Below are 27,217 nucleotides of genomic sequence, written 5' to 3' on the forward strand. Positions count from 1 at the left end.
ACTTAAAGTTTTGTATCTTTTAATATGTATTTGATAAAACTAGTCATAAGCATTTTTTTCAGTGCATTTTGTTTGTTATTAAAGCAAAAAAAATTTCACCCCAGGCTCGTTCAATTCATCCGTACACGCATGCTCATTTTATCAGCAGATCACTCCTCAGACTCCTTGGTAATCCTTGGAAACTTCAACAGTTATTTGGATCAGCTCATTTGGTTATTTGTGAGTCAGACACAACCAAAAAGCTGACTTTCGACTCTGCCTGTAGGTTTGATTCGTTCATTTCGAACAAGTTCTTTGGTTCAATAACCGGTCTAGTAACTCGAAGAGCCACCTAGCCTGTATGAGTCCAACTCGTTCATTTCGAACTGGGTCTCAGGACTCAGGCTGCAAGTCATCAGCATTTAGCATGTCATTTCAGTATGATGTTGCTGATACATAAGTTAATTAAATTGAGATATCTTGACAATGTCCATCACATACAAGAAATCTAATATGCTATTAATAATTTGTATTAGTAACATCAGAGTAAAAATGAGTACTTAATTCTCGAGACCAAAATGTTTACAAGAATTAAAAATATAGCACAGAAAGAAACATCTGTAGGTTTATAAATGTTTTATTCAGCTACTGCTATTAACGTCTCAACACATTGCAAGTCCTCTGTAATCCTCAGCAAACTTCGACAGTCAATGGAACCTGCTCATTCATTTTTTTTTATTTTTTTTTTGTCAGACAGTTTGACGTGCTGCTTACCCAGTACAAGTGCTTCAGCTGTGCATCTTGCATCATTAACCTGGAATTACAGTTTTATTCAGTTCCATTTTGTGAACTGGCTTGACCAGTTTCTTGCTGAAAATCTGCTCAATAGAACGATTCGTTGAAGAATTGGACATAGTATGATCTAGATTTGAGTCAATTTAATAAAAATCATTAAGTAGAAACAACATTTTAAATAGCAAATCTGAGTTAAGGCTATTTTCATCTAGTTACTTAAATAATTTAATTAACTTAATTACACAATTTTTGGAGACGCCATTAATCAATTCAATTGTGGGAAGGAGTTTACTCAATCAGTTTAGTGAAGTAAACTTATTAGGGTTTTCAGTGCAGGTTTTTGGTGCACACACAGCGAGCAAACCTGAGTTTAATGTTTGAAAAAAATGCTATTTTGTGGTTTCAAAGCCAGGAGTTTTAACCGGAGGTCTGTGAAAGTCCACCAGTTGGTCCGTTTACAGATTTTAAATAACTGAAGGAGTTAAACATATATGTGTGTGTGTGTTTGTGTGTATTCCATATATTATTATAATTAACTTTTAGATGTGGTTCATAAGCGATAGGGGAATAATATGCTATTGGCAGGGAAATTACACACTTTACACAGCTTTAATGCATTTTATTATAAAATAAATCTATATTTTATACATTTGAGTCTCTGGGTTAGCGGAAAGTTTGGGTGGGGGTCCCTGGGTCTGTAAAAGTTGAAAACCCCTGCTTTAGATTAATAAAACACCTGTTCTCATTTTCACCTTTTTTATCTCATTGTATTTATCAAATTTTTGCTTAAATATTTAAAATTAAAGTAAAATGTAAATGTTAATATGTGTTGTTGGTAAATTCTTTGTTGTTTGTTTGTTGTTTGTCAAGTCTTCTAGGTAGCAGATGCTCAGTTATCACAATTAAAGAAACCACATTATAAGAACAGGATTTTTTATATATTATTAGGCCATAAAAAATGTGAAGCACTCACTTGAATAATGTATTTTTACTAATGAACCAGAAACTAACTAACTCTTCTGCTTTTTATTGATTTCCTTTTGTAGTGAATTTATTTTTGTTACAATGATGCTGTGGCCCACTTGCACTCATTTCTGGGTATTTGTCCTTTTGAACATTTATTGTTTTACCTTTCCTCACTAAGTTCTAATGATTAAAATAGAAGTTAATAGGTTTTGAACAAACGTTTGTCCCCTCTAAACTGAACAGAGCTGAAGTCAGGGCTGAACTTCATCCCAGCGCTGCTGTTTTTGAGTCAGCAGAGTTCCATGTGTTGGATTTTCACTGTAAATCTTTAAATTCCAGAACACCAGATCTGTACCAAAAGCAGCAGCTGGTCTGAAAGTTCACATGGTCCTGCTTGAATCCTCTGTGCTGGTTGATTCTGCCCTAATAAAATCATCTATACCAGTTTCCCAACTTCTTTTTTTTTTTCTTTTTTTTTTTTATGTACCCCCACATCTCTATCAGTCTTGGCTCAAGTTCCCCTTTCATTTACACCTCATCAGAAATTACTTCCTTTTAACTCATATTATAATATTGGATATTATTTAGCATTATCATTGTTATTACTAAAATCACTTAAAAAAAAAAATCATTACTGTGGTTGACAAACATACTCAGCAAGTAGCACATACACAACAGTGGGATTTAAAAGTCTGTGTTAAACACACACACATATTATTTTATATTATTGTAATGGGTTTTTAACCAATCAGAATTAAGTAAACAATTATTATGGGAGTTACATGTGCAATAATGTATAAAAGCTTCTGAATTCTTTTGTTCGGGAGGGTCTCTACTGAAAAGAGATCTCTCCGGCCGTATACTAATAAACAAGACAAAGAGAAACTGAAGTCCAGTTGAATTATTATGCTGCAGCATAAGTCTAGATATGAGATAGGTATTATGGTAAAATCGCTAGCGTGGAATAGCAGGATACAAGATTATCTGGTCTGAGTGAGTATCGACTGTGGGGCAGGATGCTGCCAACTTCTCAGTGGACTCGAGTCGTAACAGCTGGGCAACTGTGAAACCAGCGATATTACTTTGGGTCAGAAAGATACATTTCCATCACATTTTGGCGAGCCAGCCAGGAGTCCTTTTGCTGAGGAGATTGAGAACTGGAGTTCAGTTTACTAAGGAAGTTGATTCTCACAACTCAAGAGCCAGTGGAGACCCGTGATGGCTGAGGAAGAATGCCCAAAGTGGACTAAAAGGACTTAGAAGTACAAAGACCAAAGGTAAGGGAGGACAGACTCCACTTTCTCTTTCAAATATTTGAGAATAGCGTGCTTGAAATTGTAAAAATTGGAATTGTGGAATTTGAATATTCAGAAATAATAACTCCAGGACATTCATGGCCTAAAATTAAATTCTAACTGAGATTAAATTTAAGAATAACAGAATGAATTAAAACTGTATTTGATAATAAGTTTTTTCGGACCATGTCAAGGGTAATTTTTGAAGTGGTGCACCATGCTAAACCAAGCATACATCCTCTCGATAGAGTATGATGGCAACAATTAGACAAGAGGAGAGGTTTACCTAATAAGCCTCTCAACAATCCAGATCTGATGTTTTGTTGATGCTCGATCCTCAGAGCCTCAAGAAGAGTCTGTGTTCTTTTGTGAGTTTCTGTATCTAGAGCAAAAGAGGTGTACACACAGAATGATGTCATTATTGAAACTAACTTTCCTTTCCTCTTTCAGAATGAAAAGGGAATGGAATGCATAGAGAGAATCTTAAAAAAATATATAATAATTATATTAGGCATATAATACATCAATCAATGAAATCAAAATTGGTGTGGGTGTGGTTGCGTGCACACACAGAGAGATATTGATGGGGAAGAAAAGATAATAAGGTATGAAAATATATTTAATTTTCCAATTCGGTAAAGTAAATTTAATCTGAGAATCTTAAATTGGTTTATGTGAATTTATCATACCTATAAAATTTAAAATGCAAATGAATGTAGATGATAATTAAAATAAGACTGGTCATACAGACAAAAAAAAACAAAAAAAACATGAGGAGTTTGGGGAACTGTTGAAAAAGTTGCTAGGTTTTCTAAACATTCTGATGGTGACAAGGAATAAACAATAAATTCTTTTTAAATAAAAGCTGGACATAGAGAGACATTAAGACTTTTTTTTTTTTTTTTTAAGAAATAGAATAAAACAACACTTCCATATTTAGATGCAATGAAGAAACAGCTAAGGGAACTTGAAATTGGTGAACTGCTGATGAGACCAGATAAAACTTTGCGCTTGGATCGTTAAGACAAAAGGCAATGAAATGTAATTTCACAGAAAGAGAAAATTAAGTTTATAGTCCCTCTAACAAAAACAGGCAAAGAGGGATGAAGATTTTTTTTTTTTTTTTAAGCGACATTTGTGCCATGAATTCTCCCTTCCCCCACCGCAACTTCTAACCCCCTGGTGGCCATCCCAACAGTCTCCTGACCTACCCTAAACTCCCAACTACTAACCCCTCAATCACATAGGACACATGGACTTTCTTTTCAAATGAACTGAATCAAAACACAGTAAGCTGTCACGGTACAACTTGGTAAAAAGGTCACACAAGAGGCTCTGAACAAATAATGAAAGACAAAAAACAAAACAAGAGCTTGTTTTTAAGTTATTTACTGGTCTCGCGGCAGCTCTCTGATTTTCTGTTGCACTAATATCCTCTCAAGCTAAACTATATTGATAGGAGGGTAAATACCCAGATGTATTAATAGGTGGACCCGAACTGAATTATCTGAATATAGGAAAATGGGTGTGGTCATCAGAATAGTTCTACTATGACATTTTAGAACTTTTGAAAATTATGAATAAAACCTATCCTTTCTTTCAGAGTACGAGAGTGTGCAGGCAGTCTGACGAGGTTTTTGATCAAAAATGAAACTGAGTTGGGGACAGTGTAATAGTGCCACGTGAGGAGTGAATTAAATTGCTAGAACACATCATGGTGACCCACAATCTGCCGACAGTACAGCCATGTTCTGAATTATTTTCTATGATAATTTTCCTGAATATTTTTGTTTTTTTCTCCATTCCTATCCACAAATGATAACCAATTCTGTTTTGAATTTGATTTATTTAGGTAAAATGTGGATGGAATACCACAGAGATGAACTAAATTCCAAGCCTACCTTGTTTTTGTGGAACTTTGTAGTAATTTGGGTTTCTACCGCCATGTGGTAGGGCTCTCATCTAATGTACTAATGTATTGATTGTGTTTACTGAGTCAGACTGCCTATGAAATAGATGTTAAGCCTTAATTCTCCTTTAAACAGGAAATAGACACGAAGTGTCAAAAGCATATAAATGGCTTTGTTCAACAGTATTTCTCATACCTCTAATATGTGCTTACCCCAAGGGCTGATTTTGATCAGCAGGCAGTAAAAGAATATTACAGGTACCAAAAAACAACAATGAGAGCTTAACATGATAATTGTCCTAATTATAGGGTACTGCAGACCCTGGATAATTGTTTAGGCTGAATAATCTTAGCCATGTTTAAACCGGTGTTCATGAACAACAATTTATGAGATCTCCAATCCTTTTCTTCCAGCAGCTCATGAGCTACAGAAATTACAGATAAATAAAATTGGACAGAAAAATGACATTCTGCATTTGAGCAATTGAAGTTGGCTCTCTCAACTGCACTATGTCTAGGCCTGCCAGATTATTCCAAATTGTTCAATCTATTCGATCCTGAGAAAGAGGGGGTTCATGTCCTTGGTTCTAACAAAACCCCATGGCGACCAAAATCACCCAAATGCATACTTTTTTAAACAATTAGACACTGTCGCATGGGGAATGCCACAGTGCCTACGTTTAGTAGCTGTGGCTATCAAAGCTGTGTTGTCATGTTTCAACCTGGTGGTATTCCACCCATTAAATGTGTTTTCACATGAACTAAGCTTAAGGTTTTCTTACAGTGACAGGAAAACAAATTGCACTTTATATTGATAGATAAACTTCTTAAGAATCTGTTATTACCAAAAGAAAGTGAGATCTGTAAGTGTGCACCCCACACAAAGGAGCAGTGACAAAGTTTCAAAGGAAACAAATTTGCAGATTCTGTAACTAAAGGCACGGTATTCAAATTTACATCCCCGATTTCCGACGATGCGTAACAACCATCAAAATTGGTTGAAATTCAAAGCATGCAAACTGACCAAGAAACAAAGTCTTGGTCAGAGGGGGGTGTGAGAGTGAAATGTGTGAGAGTGGAAAATGGTGTCTAAAGGGACACAAAGGAAAACAAGTCATTTTTTGCCAAACAATTTTGCCAAAACAGCTGTATCCATTAAAAAAATAAAAATAAAAAATAAAATAAAAAAGGGCCCATGGGGAAGAACATGCCTCAAAAAAATGGGCTATTAATGACAATGATTGAGACATCCTAGGTGGCTCCAGGTTTTACAACAGTGGCAGAGAGATTTTTTTATTATTTTTTTTAACTGTCACATATGCGCAGCAAATAACATGGGAAGGCAAGGTAAGCAGTCTTACTTTGTCCATCCCAACTGATTTTTCTTTTCAGGACATTATATTGGACTTCATTGAGCTGACATTGTGTCAAGAGAATAAATATTGTCTTGTGATTTTGTTGAGATTTTTTATAAGTGGGCTGAGTATTTCCCATGCAGAAAGGCTGATGCTACAACAGTGGCAAAGGCCCTGATCAGAGAAGTCAGAGAAGCCTAAAAATTGTCTTCTGATAATGGCACTCTCTTTGTAAATAAAGTGATTACTGAAATGGCAAATGGATTGAGAATAAATTTGAAAACACACTGTGCCTACCACCCTCAAAGTGGAGGAGCAGTGGAAAAGGTTAATCAGACTGCAAAAACCAAATTGTGTAATGGCCATGAGAGCTCAAGAGGGAGCTTGGACAGCCCTCAGTCCACATACAATTTCCACAGATTGCCAATGTGAGAGAGAATCGAATCTCCTCGCCAGGAGAGTTTTGCAAGGCTGAACGCGCAGATGGAAAATTATATTGTATGTGTCTTTAACCAGAACTATCAAAGCTATTCATGTACAGGTTAAGACTGAATTACCAACCCCAGGTGTCGAGCCCATACACTCGTATGAACCAGGACAGTGGATCTGGGTAAAGGACCTGCGAAGGAAGGGGTGGCATAATCCAAGGTGGTTGTGTCCGTACGAGATCATCCTGACTACAAGCACTGCAGTAAAGATCGCTGAATTTGATACTTGGATTCACATGTCACATTGCAAACCTCACCAGGCCCCTTGATTCAAAAAAAGACTGTAAGCCTGCCAGTACAGGATAAGTAATTGGTGAAGATGGAGCATGGATGGGGCCTGTGGGGCCACCGAGATGACCATCATACCTATTTTGAGTGGAAATACATCACATGGTCTTGTCGAGCCTTGTCGGAAGTATGTCATGTGGAGAAGTCCCATGGTAGGTCCTACTTAATGGGGGAGGAGTTTCTACAAACATGGTGACTGGGGCAGAGGGGTCTCTGCCCAAGGAAGATGCAGTTTACCAACAGGGAAATAATTTAGCAGAAGATATATACATCGCATGGGGTCACCTATGGGGAACTAACACATGAGGAGCACCTACCCCAGTACAGGGCTTAGTTAGCATATGTACTGAGCCGGTAGTGAGTTTCCCCGCAAACTCGTCTGCCACAGGGCTAGGAGGAAGTCATCCAGGGAACACACTTTGTGAACACTACTGGGAGTCAACAGTGCACGTCTTCAGCTCAGGGGAGTTGAAAGGCGCTATGCGCAAGCAATACACCCGGCCAGCTGTCCTGGACTTACCTGTTCGTACCTAGCAAGACACGGGACAAAACTGGCTCAACCTGGAGATTGTAGAACTTCGCAAAGGTGTTGGGTGTTGCCCAGACCGCTGCTCTGTAAATGTCTGTTAGAGAGGCACCACTGGTCAAGGCCCAGGAGGCCGCCACACTCCTGGTAGAATGGGCTCGTAGCCCTGCAGGGGATGGCACGTCCTGAGCGTGATATGCCATTGCTATGGCGTCAATGACCCAGTGGGCAATCCTCTGCTTGGAGACAGTGCTTCCTTTCCACTGTCCACCAAAGCAGACAAAGAGCTGCTCAGAGAATCTAAAGCTCTGTGTACAATCCAAATAGATGCATAAAGTGCGCACTGGACACAGCAACGTCAGGGCTGGGTCTGCCTCCTCCTGGGGCAGCACTTGCAGGTTCACCACCTGATCCCTAAATGGGGTCATGGGAACCTTGGGCACATAGCCCGGTCGGGGTCTCAGGATCACCTGAGAGTAGCCCAGACCAAACTCCAGGCACATTTCGCTGACAGAGAACGCTTGCAGGTCTCCTACCCTCTTGATGGAAGTGAGTGCAGTCAGCAGGGCAGTCTTTAAAGAGAGTGCCTTAAGATCAGCTGACTCCAGCGGCTCAAAGGGGACTCCCCATAGACCCTGAAGAACTACAGAGAGGTCCCATGAGGGAGTGAGGCGCGGTCTGGAGGGATTCAACCTCCTGGGGCCTCTCAGGAACCTGATGATCAGGTCGTGCTTCCCTAAGGACTTACCGTCCACTGTGTCGTGGTGTGCCGCTATAGCGGCTACATACACCTTTAAGGTGGAGGGGGACAGCCGTACCTCCAACCTCTCCTGCAGGAAGGAGAGCACCGATCCGACTGCACAACTCTGGGGGTCTTTGTGTCGGGAAGAACACCACTTAGCGAACAGATGCCACTTCAAGGCATACAGGCACCTCGTAGAGGGAGCCCTAGCCTGAGTGATCATATCTACCACCGCGGGTGGTAGGCCACTTAAGTCTTCTGCGTCCCGTCCATGGGCCAGACATGGAGATTCCAGAGGTCTGGTTGCAGGTGCCAGATGGTGCCCCATCCCAGAGAAAGAAGGTCCTTCCTCAGGGGAATTCACCGGGGGTGCTGTCGTGAAGAGTGTGAGGTCTGAGAACCACATCTGGGTGGGCCAATAGGGTGCTACTAGGACGACATGCTCCTCATCCTCCCTGACCTTGCACAGGGTCTGTGCAAGTAGGCTCACTGGGGGAAATGCATATTTGCGTAGTCCAGGGGGCCAGCTGTGTGCCAGTGCGTCTATACCGAGGGGTGCCTCGGTCAGGGCGTACCAGAGCGGGCAGTGGGAGAATTCACGGGAAGCGAACAGGTCAATCTGTGCCTGCCCGAATCGACTCCAAATCAGCTGGACCACCAGAGGGTGGAGTCTCCACTCTCCTCTGAGGGTAACCTGTCATGACAGTGCACCTGCTGCAGTGTTGAGGTTGCCCGGGATGTGAGTGGCTCGCAGCGACTTGCTGCTGACTCCAGAGGAGGAGACGGCGGGCGAGTTTTGACATACAACTGGAGCGTAAATCGCCTTGACAGTTAATGTATGCCACCATTGCCGTGTTGTCTGTCCGAACTAACACATGCTTGCCCTGGATCAACGGCCGGAACCTCCGCAGGGCGAGTAGAATTGCCAAAACTTGAGGCAGCTGATGTGCCAATGAAGCCGCGGGCCCATCCAGGAGCTGGCCACGTGATGTGTCCCGCGACACCATGCCCATCTCGGGATCCGAGTCTGGAGCCATTGCTGAAGCGGTCTCATATGCATCAACCCGAGTGGTGTGGCCACCGCTGAGGATGCCATATGCCCCAGGAGCCTCTGAAACACTTTCAGTGGAACCACTGTCTTCTGTCTGAACGCCTTCAAACAGGTCAGCACCGACTGTGCGCTTGTTCGAGAGTCCAACTCCATGCCGAGAAAAGAGATGCTCTGAACCGGGAGGAGCTTGCTCTTTTCCCAGTTGACCCGAAGCCCTAGTCGGCTGAGGTGCGTGAGCACCAGGTCCCTGTGCACACATAACACATCCCGAGAGTGAGCTAGGATTAGCCAGTCGTTGAGATAGTTGAGAATGCGAATGCCCACTTCCCTTAACGGGGCAAGGGCTGCCTCTGCGACCTTCGTGAAGACGCGAGGGGACAAGGACAGGCCGAAAGGGAGGACCTTGTAATGATACGCCCGACCCTCGAACGCAAACCGCAGGAAGGGTCTGTGTCGAGGTAGAATCGAGATGTGGAAGTACGTGTCCTTCAGGTCTAATGCCGCGAACCAATCTTGATGCTGGACGCTCGCAATAATGCGTTTTTGCATCAGCATCTTGAACGGGAGTCTGTGTAAAGCCCGGTTCAGTACTCACAGGTCCGGGATTGGCTGCAACCAGCCGCCTTTCTTTGGTACAATGAAGTAGGGGCTGTAAAACCCCTTCTTCATCTCGGCCGGAGGGACAGGCTCTATTGCACCCTTCCGTAGGAGGGTAGCAATTTCCGCGTGCAAGGTAGCGGCGTTCTCGCCCTTCACCGAGGTGAAGTGGGCGCCGCTGAACCTGGGTGGATGCCTGGCGAACTGAATTACGTAGCCGAGTCGGATGGTCCAGATCAGCCATCGCGACAGGTTGGAAAGCACGAGCCACGTGTCCAAGCTCCGGGCAAGGAGGACCAAGGGGACAATCTCGTCAGACTTCCCGACGGGTGGGGCCTCGCGGGGGGGCCTCGCCTGAGGTGCCACGTCGTGCCATAGCCGTGCTGAGTTCAGGGACATCAAAGTACTTGCCTGGCTCCTTGTGACCACCCCCGGAACAGCCTGGGATGGGGGAGGAAGAGGTTCGTCCTCGAGACCCGTGGAGACCGTCACATCGGGGGTTGATTTGTGGGCTCCAGTCGGCCCGGAGGGCGAGGTCGGTCGTCGAGCGCAGTTTCTGCATCAATCCCGGGGCAGAACTACCCTTGTGCAGTTCTTTTAGTGCCTTGGCTTGGTGGACTTGCAGGAGAGCCATGGCGTACAGGGCGGAGGCGGCTTGTCCAGCAGCACCACAGGCCTTGGCCATCAGGGATAACGTAAACCTACAGGCCCTGGACGGGAGCTTCGGGCGCCCGCGCCAGGTGGCGGCACTCTGCAGGCATAGGTGCACCATGAGCACCTTATCCACCAGGGGGGATCACCGAATACCCCTTGGCTGCCCCACCATCGAGGGTAGTGAGGGAACTGGGGTGGGGCATGGCTGTGAGCGGCGCCGTGGGCCCAGGAACCAATCATCGAGCTGCGAGGGTTCAGGGGAGAGTGGAGGGTTCCACTCTAGCCCGACGCTCACGGCTGCCCGGGAAAGCATGTCCGTCATTTCCGCATCAGCCTGTGACTGGGCGACCGTACCCGAGGGGGGAAGCCCAGCTGAGGCTTCCGCGTTCGACCGGATGAGCCCGCTCTCCGATGCTGCGCTCGAGAGCTCATCACCTTCGCGGGCTCCGAACAAGAGGTCGAAATCACCCTGAGATGAGCCGGCGGACTCATCCGGAAGCCCAATCAGAGCAAACGAGCGTTCTGGGGAATGGGAGGTCCGTGGGGGGATACCCGGCGGAGGTGGTCCCATTGAGGTCCCCAAATCGCCCCCAGTGCTAGCCGCACCATAGGTAGAAGGACCGAGGTGGGGAGCCGCTGGGGTGGCTTGCTTTCTTACGAAGGCAAGCCGTGACCGCAACGTTGCCATAGTCATGTTCTCGCAATGAGGACATGACCCATCCACGAATGATGTCTCCATGTGGGCAGCGCCCAGACACGAAAGACAGCGATCGTGGCCAACAGAAGGCAAGAGATAACGACTGCAACCAGGAATAACACACAAACGGAAGGGCATCTTTAAAAAGACATTCTGTGTGTGCCGCTCTTTTAGAGAAATATACTCTTTTTATAATATACTCTTTTATTTCTGCCGAAGCGCCCAGGGGCGTTCTCTGCAGTGCACCAGTGCAGAGGGGGAGAAGCTGCTGAAATGCACCGTCAGATCCAGCAGAGGTGAATGAAAAGCCGTGGGAATTCAGCTCAGTGAGCATCGACCGTTCGGCTCCGAAGAGAAAATCTGAATGAGTGGCTGCATACCAGCTCCTTTTATACCCGTATGTTCGGAGGAGTGGTATGCAAATACCACTCGCCAATTCCCATTGGCCTTTTTTCAAAGATCAGAGGTGTTTCGGGCTCCAAAGAGTGACCCCTAGTGTCACTACATCGACACAACTTCGAGTGAGTGACAGATAGGGAACTATATATATATATATATATATATATATATACTTATATAATATATTATTATTATGCTTGTTGTTTCCACAACCTCATTATAACTAAGACGATAGTTTATTTGCACTTCTACCAAAAAGGTGATTAAGATCTTTAAAATCTTTGAAGAAATGCTGACTTGTCACAGCACATTAAATACACATTTTCCCTTGAACTTTCATGTACATTTTAACCTAACATCTGTATGTTGGGAAAAAAATTTTCAGACATGTTATTTGTCTGAGCTATTAAGTGTTTATATTTAGTGCTTTCTCTAAAAAATTCAGTTTTATATATTTTAAAGTTATTAAAATTTTTGCACTTGTGGGGCCCGATGTTATGATTAGCAGTCAATAGAAATGCCTTTTTTTTTTTTTAAACACAAAAATTTGAAATTGAGCTGGAAAATGAAATCAATGAGCCAGTGTGTTATGGTGTGGTGTGTTGCGGGCCAGGTTTGGTGGGCCACTCTGGGCCAGAAAGTCCAGGGCCACTTTTTAGTCCCAATCCGCCCCAATTAATGAGCATGTAGAGAGTCATAAGATGGTAAAGAAATGTTTTTGAGACGGATCTGTCTACTTACTTGTCTGTGTTAAACACGTACACATATTATTTTACCCTTGTAATGAGTTTTTAACCAATCAGAATGAAGTAAACAAGTATTATGGGAGTTACATATGCAAAAATGTATAACATCTTCTGAATTCTTTTGTTCAGGAGAGTCTCTACTGAAAAAAGATCTCTCTGGCCATATACTAATAAACGAGACAAAGAGAAACTGGAGTCTGGTTGAGTTATTATGCTGCAGCATAAGTCTAGATATGAGATAGGAATTATGGTAAAATCTCTAGCATGGAATAACAGGATACATGATTGTCTGGTCTGAGTGAGTATCGAATGCAGGGCAGGGTGCTGCCAACTTCTCAGTGGATCTGAGTCGTAACAGCTGGGCAACTGTGAAACCAGCGATAGCATAGGGACTTAGATACTTACTTTGGGTCAGAAAGATACATTTCCATCACAGACTTTTGACTAAATCTTATTGTTACTGAGAGATAGCCTTTGTGAAAACTTCCACACGTGACAACTAGCCCTGTTCTCCCCTACCACATGGAATCTGTTTAAATGTACCCCCTTGGGTACATGTCTGACCTACACAACTCATAAAATTCCTTCAAACCACTGGCAGTATACTGTATTTATACTGCTGTTTTCAATATTTTTAAAAATTACGAAGCATTTGCAGGTTTGTAAATGCTGTAAACATTTAAAAAATCATTAATTCCCCTAACATTTGTGAACCACAACATACTGTATAATAGTTGAAAATTAAATTAATAAATACATAATAATTAATGAATTATTTATTAATAATAATATTATATGCATTTTATTATAATATCAATCATAATATTATTATTAATTGTTATTAATATAAATAAATATATATTTTGTTCCCCAATTAAAAAATGTTCATATGAGATTGACAATGAAACTAAATTTTTGCTTTGTATCGTAACTGACCACAAAATATTAAGTTTTTTTTTCAGAAATGAATTAAAGGGGACCAATTATGCAAAATTCACTTTTACATGGTGTTTGAACATAAATGTGAGTTGGCAGTGTGTGTACACAGCCACCCTACAATGTTAAAAGTCCACCCACACCTCTTTCTTATATTTCTATTAATCAAAATCAGTGGCTCAAAATGACTGGTTTTGGTATCTGCTCTAAAGTGACGTCACTTTAGAGCAGTCCTCGCCCACGACTGGTGACGGACTCCACCCTATTATCATAGATCCTCCCCTGAGTGATCAACACACAGTCCGCCATTTTTTCCGTGCTGGAGCAGCTACATTGAGAAGAATAATGTCTATACATAAAGTGTCATACGTGTTCTGTTGTAGGCTGTAAAAGTGAACATAAGAGTCTTCATGTACTCCCGGCATCAGAGCCACTGAAGACGCAGTGGACAAGTTTTGTTTTTGAAGGAAATATTCTCCAAAACATACCAAAATTCATGTATGTTTGAGCAAATCATTTTACACCGGACTGCTTTGTGAATGAGGGTCAATATAAAGCAGGCTTTTCTAAATATTTGATTCTCAAGCTTGGATCAGTACCAACTGTTTGTGTTCCAGCTTTATATCCTGAAGATATAAGTATCACACTTTATATTTTGTGAATGTTTGCAAATCGCATGATTCAAGACAACCCCCTAAAATGTCATGTCTCGTTATAGCGCATAGCTAACGTCATTACAGTATATTTTTGTGTTGCTCATCCATCGTTGCTAAATGGCTGAAAAACATTCCGGTATTTACGGTGTCAGTCATATTGGTTCTGATTTGTTGTTGCTATAGTATCCGAAGCACGAGCTGTAAAGGCAGGGGAGCAGCCACCCATTTTCAGGGCTAGTTGATTCAGCAGGTGAGTTGTTATGGTGGAGAGCAGCAGCTCATTTGCATTTAAAGAGACACACACGAAAACAGCATGTTTTTGATTCCACCCAAAAAGAGGCATTTACAACATGGTATAATAAATGATCCGTGGGGTATTTTGAGCTGAAACTTCACAGACACATTCTGGGGACACCTGAGACTTATATTACATCTTGTAAAAAGGGGCATAATAGGTCTCCTTTAAGTGCATTTTCTCACTTTTCTGTTCCTGGTTTAATAAAAAAAAAAAAGAGAGACACTAGAGTAACAGCAAAATGATCTGAGCACCGCTGGCTGCCAGGCGAGTCTTTGTTTTCGCATTGATGACCACAAAGTATTCATGAGAGAGTGCATTCAATACCTCTCAGGTTACAATTACATAAGATACAAGACATCCATTATGGCCACTGTCCTGCCTCACCACAAATTATCTCCATACAAGCAGTCTCTAATGGTCTGCTGTCAGAGAGAAGTTTCAAACCATTAAGCAATTTAAAAGGAATCCAAGCAAACAGGGATAAATCACATTCAGTAATCTAACAGGGCTGTGTGTTCACAATCGGGAGGAATAGGTAGAGTAATAGCTTTTTCTACCTGATCTGACCCTTTTTATTATTGGTGTAACCCAATATAAGATGATTCAGTAATGCTAAATAATATTTTTTTCAATCGAATACAACCAGTCAATTTAGACTTTACCACATGAAGCACATTTTTTTACAGTGTGTATCTGCTTTCAAAAAATATTTTCTACTAAAGTAACTATAGTATAATAACAAACTTTAATAATAAAAGTTTGCCACAAATCCCCACGCAGTGTTCATAATATATTAATCCTTTTGTTGAAAACAATTGCCTGCCCTATGTGCTCTGAACAACTATTGAATCATACATTGTCAAACATCCAGTTAAATTATCAAACAGTCAGTCTTGATTAAAGATTTTTGTATCGTTTGAATATTCACAGCAGGACTAGGTCAGTGAATATTTGATTTAGGATTTTGTGATAATATGCATTATTCAAGCAATACGTAAGATTGTAAAAGATTGTAGTTGAAGTGAGCATGTCTGCACCCCATGAGGCTGGATCTTTTCAATTGGTCGCAAAGTGGATTATCGCCTGCATTCATAAAACAGAGTTTAGAAGTTTCACACATAATTTGTTTTAATAAGTATTAACTCAAAGGTGGCTACAAGAAAAAGAAAAGGAGGAAAAAGTGGTGGAAGGAGAGAGAGAAAGGCAAGAATAATGAATAAATTAGACACGCAGCAGGCTTGCCTTTTGCGAGAAAATTCAGTTCTCCTCAAGGAACCACAGGGACACCAAATAATTTTTTCTTGCACCAGTAAAGGGACTGATCAGAAACTACATGCTTGCTGTGCTACCAACACTATGCAAGTGAAAGTTGTCATAGACGGCAGAGGCCATCACATCGTTCAGTGTCAAACCAAGAAATGTACACACTGGTGTAACAACAGTTTGTGATTTACACATTTGTTTTCTTTATTAACACATAGTTCTTGCAAATGTTGTCTTTATAAACACTACCAAAAATCAGTGTTGGGGAAGCAACTTTCAAGCTGTAGTTTCCTAATCTACAAGCTACTAATCATGTAAAGCAATGGTTCTCAACTGTTGGGTCACAACCCAAAAATAGGCTGATGGACTATTTTGACAGGGTCGTGGACAGCAGGGAAAAAGCAATGCTAACTACATGTACTAAAATGCAACTAACCGTATTATCGTGTATTGTTAGGGTAACAAAACTAATAGACAAATACATTTTTAAAAGGGAAGGCATAATGCTTCCAATATATTTTGTTGTTGATGTCAATGACTGTGCGTCCAGTCAAACTCTACAGTAATTTGGTAATTTTATTTTTAAGATAAAATTTACCTGTCATTTTGTAGCTAGCCCAAAAAAAAAATAAATAAATAAATAAATAAATAAATTCTTAATTATAGCGACAGCGTTAAACTTGAACAAAAACTACAACTTGTAATGCTAAAAAACATGTAATAATCAAATAAAAGAATCAACATAATATTGACAAACAGCAGTATTTAACTATTTTGCTACACAAAATATGACTTATACTGAAATTAATAATTCAGTCAATTTTTTTAAACGGTTCATTTACATGAACTTCCAAACGAACGATTCACCATAATATACAGACTTCAACTTAAGAGAGAGAGAGAGGTTTTAAGAAAGCACATTTTGCATAAGTTCACTGGACTGTAAAGCAGCATGTACAAGACAATATAAGACAGCTCAGCTACTGCATGCTACTTACAACTGTAGTTAAGTAAGTAGCATTGCTGCGTTTAGTTAGTTACTACCCGACGCTGAAACAAATCAGGGTCGTGATCTCTAAATTACAAAGCACCAGGAACAACTACTTTCCCAATCACGCATCAGAATAATAATCCACAAATATATGTGATGATTATCCATTTCTTACCTGCACTTGGATGCTGTACATTGTGGCCAAGAGCTGGTTATGTTAGTGTGTTTGTCAGAGGGCTAGTTTGCTATGTGGCTTGCATTGACACACTCTTTAAGGTCCATTGTGAATAGTAGGCCTGTACATAATAGACACTCCACCATAACAAAGACTGATAATCCTGTCCACCCCAACAGCTCCCATGTTGCGGCCCAACATTTTAAGGGCAGTTAAGTTGCTATGTGGCAGCACTGAATGAACTGTGGGGACACCCAAGAAGCCATTATCTATGGCAAGCAGCGTCAATTCACATCAATTAGGGTCCATCCAAAGTGTCAGTGGTGAGGCTTCAAATTAATAATTAAATAAATAAAGCTGACCGCAAGTGGCTGCTACAAAGCCCTTCAGTCATTTGAGTGTGTCCTCTGAGTATTAGCACAAAATAAAAAGCTAAAAGTGGCGGTCGGAAAGAGAGGCTTTGTTACTCTTTCCTTCCTTTCAGTTTTGTAGATGTGTGCAGATAACTGATCGCTATCACTTTCACCAAAAAAGGGACTAATCAAAAGTAATCTCTTTTTTTTTTTCCAGACTCATTCAGGCATTGAACTGAAGGCTGCAGCCATTTTTTACAAAACATATTATTAAAAGGTTGTATTTGTCAACCATTAAGATGAACTAACATTGAACAACTCTTTTTTAGCGCGTATTAATCTTGGTTAATGTTAATTTCAACATAAAAATTATAAATTTTTTTAAATTTTAAGTTGTATTAGTTAGCATTAGTTAATGCACTATAAAATAACATTAACTAAAAATAAACAATTGCATTTTAATTAAATAAAATTAACTAAGATTAATAAATGCTGTGCACCAAAATATATTGTTCATTGTTTGTTCATGATACCTAGTGCACTAACTAATGTTAACAAATAGAACCTTTTTTTATTATTATTATTTATTTAATTTTGTCCCCTTTTCTCCCTAATTTGGAATGCCCAATTCCCAATGTACTCTAAGTCCTCGTGGTGGCGTAGTGACTCGCCTCAATCCAGGTGGCGGAGGACGGTTCTCAGTTGCCTCCGCATCTGAGACCTTCAATCTGTGCATCTTATCACGTGGCTTGTTGAGCACGTGTGAAGGCCCACGCTATTCTCCACGGCATCCACGCACAACTCACCACGTGCCCCACCGAGAGCGAGAACCACACATTATAGCGACCACAAGGAGGTTACCCCATGTTACTCTACCCACCCTAGAAATCGGGCCAATTTGGCTGCTTAGGAGACTGGCTGGAGTCACTCAGCATGCCCTAGATTTGAACTTGTGACTCCAGGGGTGGTAGTCAGCATCTTTACTCGCTGAGATACCCAGGCCCTGCAACAAATAGAACCTTAATGTAAGGTGATACCATAATAAAATGTTACATTTTAAATATCGATATATTATTTAAAATAAAAATGATAAATAAATAAATAAATAAATAAAACCACACAACTTAGCAATCCTTTATTTGTCTCACAAACACACAGGTAGTGGACATGAAATACTTTTGAGAAGTTATGTGTCATGTTCTGCAGTGTGACATGCTCTACTACATATATAATGATAATTATTATATTATATATGATTCATTTGTCACACCACAGGACCATTTTAAATGAACTAGTGAAGGCAAGTTGACTAAAAATGGTGAAAAACTTTCATTTAACATTCATGTACTGAACATTTCAACCCCGAATCTTGATGTTAAATAAAAAATAATTAAAAAAAAAAAAAAAAGGCTCATGGACATGTTATATGTCAAGTACCCACAAACAAAAGAACAAACTCAACTTGTCGGCTCACATATTGCAACTTTCCCTTGAGATATTACACTTGGGTCCTGATATTTCATGGCCTTCAAAAACATCAGGCAGATGTTCTGGAATCTTCATTTCTATGCTGCTCTGATTTCTCACAATTCCCCATTCAGTCCCTGCCTCAGTCTGCTCCCCAACCTGATGTGTGGCGTCTGTCTGACTACATTGCCTCACAGAACATAAGCACAGTGTATTTAATAAACACATTGTGTGTTATGTGCAGTGTTTAATACATTTATCTAGTATAGATTATTTATGTTTTGTTTGATAACAAATATTACTATCTGCCACACTTTTTAGCTAATGAATGGCCATGACTTTTTCAGGTGTTTTTTTTTTTTTTTTTCAAGGCCTGAAAGTCACAATTCCATTATAATTGCTATAGGTTTTTACTTTAGTAACACCAATGAAAATAATTTTTAAGTGTCAGATCAGGTATAAAGAGCTTCTTAAAGTTATATCCTGGGTTCAATACACAGATCAGCAACAACATTAAAACCACCTACCTAATGTATGTATATGTGTGTGTGTGTATATATATATATATATATATATATATATATATATATATATATATATATATATATATACACTACCGGAGCCAACAGAGAATGGCCAGACTAGTTCGAACAAACAAAGTCTACGGTAACTCAGATAACTGCTCTGTACAATTGTGGTGAGCAGGATAGCATCTCAGAATGCTATTCTGAGATACGGGTTGGCGCTGTTTTGGCGGAACAAGGGGGACCTACACAATATTAGGCAGGTGGTTTTAATGTTGTTGCTGATCGGCGTACAAGTTAAACTCAGTTGAGTGCAAGTGTGGCCACCTTGTATTAAATATAAAACAAATATTGTTCTTTGAATAACCATTTTTCTTCCCGAGCACTACAAAGAACCTTTTTTTGGTACTGCAAAGAACCTTTTCCAAAGGTTCTTTGTAGAACCACTTATAAAAGAGTTCTTTATGACCCCAACTGATTTTTTTCAACCATTTCAAATGAAAAATTTTAATGGTCCCTCCTTTTATTAAATACAATGCAAAAATTTAGGTTAAAGTGAGGCACTTACAAATGATGTGAATAGGACCTTTTGGATGTTTTAAAGTTAGAAATGTGAATCTGGTTATTTTATGAAAGCGCTTCGTCTGTTAAAACTGATGTAATATTTGAGCTGTAAAGTTGTTTAAATTGTAATTTTTACAGTCATTTTAGGGTTTTAGAGTTTTTTGCTATGTTGTTATGGCAACAAAGTTGGATATAATTACACAGAAAAGGTTATTCACTTCCATTGTGCCTCACTATAACCTCTCTCTTTTTTTTTTTTTTTTTTTTTTTTTAAGAAGGGACCAGTCAAAATAATTTTTTGTGGTAATCAACAATATGACAGAAATGCTGTTGATTGAGCTTAACTTGTATTTGAAACCGGAATATAATTTAAACAGTTACAACTTCACATGTTTACCTTTTTTACAGTGTAGTTCCAGGATATAGGCTAAAAATAATAATGATAATATTAATAATAATTACAGAATTACTTTTTGCACCCCGGTGTAAATAGCATCTGCAACACAGGGCAGCTATATGCACCCCAACACTCTGGTGGAACCACAGAAATATATGACAAACTAAACAATAGATTTTGCTGCAGTGGCGTGGGGTGTAAAGACGGTGTGTGAATGTGTCGTGTTGTCCTAGTGACCGTGGTTCGAATCTGCCTTTTCTCCCACTCTTTTTCCCATCTGATTTTCTGTTTCTGGTCTCTTAATATTTCCTTTAATACTACTTAAAATACTAGATAAAAATTAATATAAATGTTGATTTCATTGCAGTGATTTTGTCACGGTGAATGTCAGGGAGTGCAGAGAAGAGTTTGATCCGGAGGCGGAGTCTCTCGATTGCACTCGTTCCTGTGGCTCATCATCACTTGTTTGTAGATTACATCACTGTATTACTAATATATAAATAACCAAGTTTATTTTTTCTAAGGTAAGGTTAAGGTTAGGTTTAGCTGTTGGGTTAATGTAGTGTGTCTGTGGGACTCTAATAAACACAATAAACACACTGCAGTGATGCCCATACTGTATGTTAGTATTTAAATATGGGTGCAAATAGTATCTGACACTATTTGCACCAGGGTCGGGATGCAAATAATATCTGCCACTATTTGCACTGGGGTGTAAATAGCAAATATCATTATTTACACCAGGGTGCAAATAGCATCTGCCTAACAATAATAATAATAATAATAATAATAATAATAATAATAATCGTTATTATTATCATCATCATTTCAAAAATGTTTTTTTTTATTATTGATATCAATTTTATGTTTCGATTTTTTTAAACCTATTAAATAATTATGAAAATTTTTATTTCACACATACAGTTTTAGACATTAGTATAAATGTATCTCTCTGTCAAACTTAAAAGAAAACTAAAAAAGTTAGATATAGAGAGAGCATTAGAGAAAGGAAAAGTGATCTAAGAAACATTTGAGTAAGAAAATTTGTCTTTGGATTATATTTCTTAAAGCATTTCTCAAGCATTTCTGTTATTCTTGTGTTAACTTTGCAGTACATTAAGACGTAACAGGCCACAGAGAATAAAAAAAGACATTCAAACTGGCAGAATCCATTAAAGTCTCTCATAAATATATTCAATGTTTGTTTTGCATTCAGACACAACTCACATTATCACCTGCTTGTGGGAGTTTGAACACCTTCCTGTTAATTACATCTTTTTGTCCAAATTGAATTTGCAGACTTTTCTCAACTTCTCTACTGCCAATGTTGGTTGGATCCTCTGAGCGTATTGCGTCAATAGCAGAAGGCCATTAAGTCAAGACAAACTCCATCTGAAGGAAACAGGCTGTTCAGTTCTGTACGTTTGTTGTCTCTCTCTTTAAAGAAGCTCCAGCATTTCAGATCACATCTGCATTTTATTCAACTCATTAGATAAATCCACACTGAAAAGCTAATGAGGGGAACTTTCCTGATTTGTGAGTTAAACATTGCATTGCACTACATATGCTGCTCTGGCCTGAAAACACTTCTTCTAAAAGTTTTGCACAAGTTCTGTCTGTCTTTTGTGTTTGAAGTGTAAATATTTTAGTAACATTAGGTGTGTTTTCTGTAACTTTATGTGGTTGATTATTGATGATAAAAGTCTTTGTTATAGTTATCTACACTTCCAGTATGTAAGATGATATTTAGGTATTGTGATATTTATGGAGATGGGTAAGATCATGCCAGTGAGAAGCATGAATCAAGGGGAATAAGATGTGTCCTCTTGTGAAAGATGATCAATGATAACTTAATAATTAATAAAAAAAAAAGGGCTTTAAAATGCATACAATTATGATTTCAACCCTATTACCCCAAATTTATTTTAAGAAAAAATTATCATCCAAATAGATTTTTTTATTTAGAGAAAAAATTGCAAACCTTATCGAAAATAAAACAGCTCATACAATATTAAGTTTGACCTCCTGAGGTCGATGATAAATATTTTCTGAAGGTTACACTGACAAAGTGTTGGGAAAAAAAAAATGACTTGCTGTTTATGAGTTTCAGGCCTTATTTGTGACAGTTCAAAACACATTTGTTAAAACAGAATAAAATGCTTACAAAACTATACATAATTCTTTAAGCACTTCATTTTAAAGTCCTGACATTTTATAAATGAAGAGATGGTCACACAATCTAGAATGGTATTTATTCTGGAATGTTTTAGACTGCATTATAAGTATTCACTACATACAGGATGAAAGGAGATCCATATTTTAGATTATAAGTATTTTATTAATAAATTAGTGATGGCTGTGTATGGCAGATAAAACACCGCTTTGATCTCTGAAGCACGGGGACATTTGCACGGTGTGGACTCAGCAGAGACATTGATATGTCCAATCAGGTGTCATCTTTCATAAAGAATTCTGTATGCGTTAGGCAAGGCAGCCAGTCAGAGGCACTTTTTGGGGCTGTTAACGGATGAAGCCTGTCTTTATACATATTTAAATGCATGCTGAAGATTCTCTAAGCTCATGACCCAAACAGGGAGAAAATTGATAAGAATCATTTTAAGATGAAGGGGAAAAATAGAGAAAGGATAAGAGAGAAAGGAAGCAAAACAACGAGGAGCTTGGTTTATATTAAACAAAATATCCATGCTATGGAATAATCACAACATATTAGCATTAGAAATTAAGTTGTTTCGGTGGTTAAATTTCTTAATTGACAGCAAAGAAGGACTATCTTGAGTGATTTACAGAGTATAATTCTTAATATTCAGCTGTTCACTAAAAAGTGCATATGACTTGTAATAACTCTAAATAACTTATTTAACTTAATCTGCCTTGTCATTGGTGTAACATAAATTAGTTCCCTATCTGTCACTCACTCGATGTTGTGTCGATGTAGTGACACTAGGGGTCACTCTTGGGAGCCCTAAACACCTCTGATCTTTGAAAAAAGGCCAATGGGAATTGGCGAGTGGAATTTGCATGCCACTCCCCCGGACATACGGGTATAAAAGGAGCTGGTATGCAACCACTCATTCAGATTTTCTCTTCGGAGCCAAGCGGTTCTATTCATTGAAGCTGAATTCATCCGCGAGTTCATTCATACGGCGAATTTCAGCGGCTTCTCCCCCTCTGCACCCGTGGAGTACAGAGAACGCCCCTGGGCGCATCGGCAGAATAACAAAAAGAGTATATTCTAAAAAGAGTATATTTTCATTCTAAAAGAGCGGCACACACAGAACGTCTTTTTAAAGATGCCTTTCCGTTTGTGTGTTATTCCTGGTTACGGTCATTATCTCTCCGCTTCTGACGGCCACGATCGCTGTCTTACGTGTCTGGTCACTGCCCACGCGGAGACATCGTCCATGGATGGGTCTTGTCCTCATTGCGAGAACATGACCATGGCAACGTTGCAGTCAAGGCTTGCATTCGTAAGAAAGCAAGCCACCCCAGCGGCTCCCCGCCTCAGTCCTTCTACCTATGGGTATGAGGCCATGCCGGTTAGCACTGGGGGCGATTTGGGAACCTCAGTGGGAGCACCTCCGCTGGGTAAACACCCACGGACCTCCCATTCCCCAGTACGCTCGCTTGTCCCGGTCAGGCTCTCGGATGAGACAATCTTGGACCTGTGATTTCTGAACCGAGCCTTGCACGGACTCCCTTTCAAGACGCTGATGCAAAAATACATTTTAGCGAGCATCCTGCATCAAGATTGGTTCGCCGTGGTAGACCTGAAGGACACGTACTTTCATGTCTCGGTTTTACCTCGACACAGACCCTTCCTGCGGTTTGCTTTCGAGGGCTGGGCATACCAGTACAAGGTCCTCCCCTTTGGCCTGTCCTTGTCCCCTCGCGTCTTCACAAAGGTCGCAGAGGCAGCCCTTGCCCCACTAAGTGAAGTGGGCATCCGCATACTCAACTATCTCGAAGACTGGCTGATCCTAGCTCACTCTTGAGAGTTACTGTGCGCACACAGGGACCTGGTGCTCAGGCACCTCAGCCGTCTAAGGCTTCGGGTCTACTGGGAAAAGAGCAAGCTCTCCCCTGTTCAGAGCATCTCTTTTCTTGGCTTGGAGTTGGACTCAGTCTCAATGATGGCACGCCTCACGAACGAGCATGCACAGTCAGTGCTAAACTGTCTGAAGGCGTTTTTCAGAGGCTCCTGGGGCATATGGCATCCTCTGCGGTTGCCACACCTCTCGGGTTGATGCATATGAGATCACTTCAGCACTGGCTTCAGACTCGAGTCCCGAGATGGGCATGGCGCTGCGGGACATATCACGTGGTAGTCACGGCAATCTGTCGCCACCTCTTCAGCCCTTGGAACGATCTAACATTTCTATGGGCTGGGGCACCGTATGGAATGGGCACACAGCCGCCGGCTCCTGGACTGGCCCGCGGTTGCGTTGGCACATTAACTGCCTCGAATTGTTGGCAGTACTGCTCACCCTGCAGAGGTTCTGGCCATTGATCCAGGGAAAGCACATGTTGGTCCGGACGGACAACACATCGACAGTAGCGTACATCAACCTTCAAGGCGGTCTACACTCCCGTTGCATGTCACAACTCACCTGCCATCTCCTCCTCTGGAGTCAGCAGCACCTCAAGTTGCTACGAGCCACTCACATCCCGGGCAACCTCAACACTGCAGCGGACGCGCTGTCACGACAGGTTACGCTCAGGGGAGAGTGGAGACTCCACCCCCAGGCAGTCCAGCTGATCTGGATTCCATTCGGTCGAGCACAGGTAGACCTGTTTGCTTCCCGGGAATCCTCCCACTGCCCGCTTTGGTACGCCCTGACCGAGGCACCCCTCGGTGTAGACGCGCTGGCACACAGCTGGCCCCCTGGACTATGCAAATACGCATTTCCCCCAGTGAGCCTACTTGCACAGACCCTGTGCAAGGGAGGATGAGGAGCAGGTCATCCTAGTAGCACCCTACTGGCCTACCCAGATGTGGTTCTCAGACCTCACGCTCCTCGTGACAGCCCCCCCCCCCCGGTGAATTCCCCTGAGGAAGACCTTCTTTCTCAGGGACAGGGCACTATCTGGCACCCGCGACCAGACCTCTGGAATCTCCACGTCTGGCCCTTGGACGGGACATGGAAGACCTAAGTGGCCTACCACCCGCGGTGGTAGACACGATCACTCAGGCTAGGGCTCCCTCTACGAGGCGCCTGTATGCTTTGAAGTGGTGCCTGTTTACTTAGTGGTGTTCTTCCTTACGCGAAGACCCCCAGAGATGCGCAGTCGGATCGGTGCTTTCCTTCCTGCAGGAGAGGCTGGAGGGGTGACTGTCCCCCTCCACCTTGAAGGTGTATGTAGCTGCTATAGTGGCACACCACGACACAGTGGACGGTAAGTCCTTAGAGAAGCACAACCTGATCATCAGGTTCCTGAGAGGTGCTAGGAGGTTAAATCCTTCCAGACCGCATCTCATCCCCTCATGGGACCTCTCTGTAGTCCTTCGGGGTCTACAGGGAGCCCCCTTCGAGCCCCTGGAGTTAGCTGAGCTTAAGGCGCTCTCTTTGAAGACTGCCCTCCTGACTGCGCTCACTTCCATCAAGAGGGTAGGGGACCTGCAGGCATTCTCTGTCAGCAAAACGTGCCTGGAGTTCGGTTCGGGCTACTCTCACGTGATCCTGAGACCCCGACTGGGCTATGTGCCCAAGGTTCCCATGACCCCATTTAGGGATTAGGTGGTGAACCTGCAAGCACTGCCCCAGGAGGAGGCAGACCCAGCTTTGGCGTTGCTGTGTCCGGTGCGTGCTTTACGCATATATTTGGATTGCATGCAGAGCTTTAGAAGCTCCGAGCAGCTCTTTGTCTGCTTTGGTGACAGCGGAAAGGAAGCACTGTCTCCAAACAGAGGATCGGCCACTGGGTCATTGACGCCATCGTGATGGCATATCACGCTCAGGACCTGCCGCCCCATGGCGCTAAGAGCCCACTCTACTAGGAGTGTAGCGGCCTCCTGGGCCCTGACCAGTGGCGCCTCTTTGGCAGACATCTGCAGAGCAGCGGGCTGGGCGACACCCAACACCTTTGCGAGGTTCTATAATCTCCGGGTTGAGCCGGTTTCGTTCTGTGTGTTGTCAGGTCTGAACAGGTAAGTTCCGGGACAGCTGGCCGGGTGTACCGCTTGCGTATAGTGCCTTCCCCTCCCATGAGGTGAAGACGTTCGCCTTTGACTCCCAGTCGTGTTCACAAGTTGTGATCCCTGGAAGATTTTCCTCCTTAGCCCTGTGGCAGACGAGTTTGCGGAGAAACTCACTGCCGACCCAGTACATGTGCTAACTAAGCCCTGTACTGGGGTAGTTGCTTCACATGTGCTGGTTCCCCATAGGTGACCCCATGTGATAAATCTTCCTCTAAATCATTTCCCTGTCAGTAAACTGCATCTTCCCTGGGCAGAGGCCCCTTTGCCCCCGGTCACCATGCTTGTAGAAACTCCTCCCCCCTCAGGTAGGACCAACCAGGTGACTTCTCCACATTACATACTTCCGACAAGACTCGGTAAGACCATGTGAGGTATTTCCACTCGAAATACCCCCCCCCCCTTCTCTGGGCAGGGTGTGGTCTCTGCGGTGTCTTCCCCTTGGGAGTGACACCCTCCCCGACGTAGACATTTATGGCCCCCAGTCGGTTAACAAATTCCACTCTTTTTGGGGAGAAAAAAGAGGAAAAGAGGCCTCGGCTGGGCTAGCCTGTCCCTATTTGTTGGGCAGTCGACATGTTCCCGAAGAACTGTTCAACGCTCATAAGAGCATTGGGGGAGGTTACGTGATGGCCTGGTGCGCTGGCAATAAGGCACACTGAGGTCTGCCTGTCTCGCACCGCTAGTCCACATAACACAGTTCAGAAGTCATGGCGTTTTGTATAGGGACCCCTAGTGTCACTACATCAACACAACGTTGAGCGAGTAACAGATAGGGAACATCCTGGTTACTTTCGTAACCTCCTTTCCATGATGGAGGGAATGAGACATTGTATCCCTCTTGCCACAATGCTGAACTACCTGCTGAAATGGCCGGGACCTTGTCTCGGCA

The sequence above is a fragment of the Myxocyprinus asiaticus genome, chromosome 37, assembly GCF_019703515.2.
Source record: "Myxocyprinus asiaticus isolate MX2 ecotype Aquarium Trade chromosome 37, UBuf_Myxa_2, whole genome shotgun sequence".
Taxonomy (NCBI): Eukaryota; Metazoa; Chordata; class Actinopteri; order Cypriniformes; family Catostomidae; genus Myxocyprinus; species Myxocyprinus asiaticus.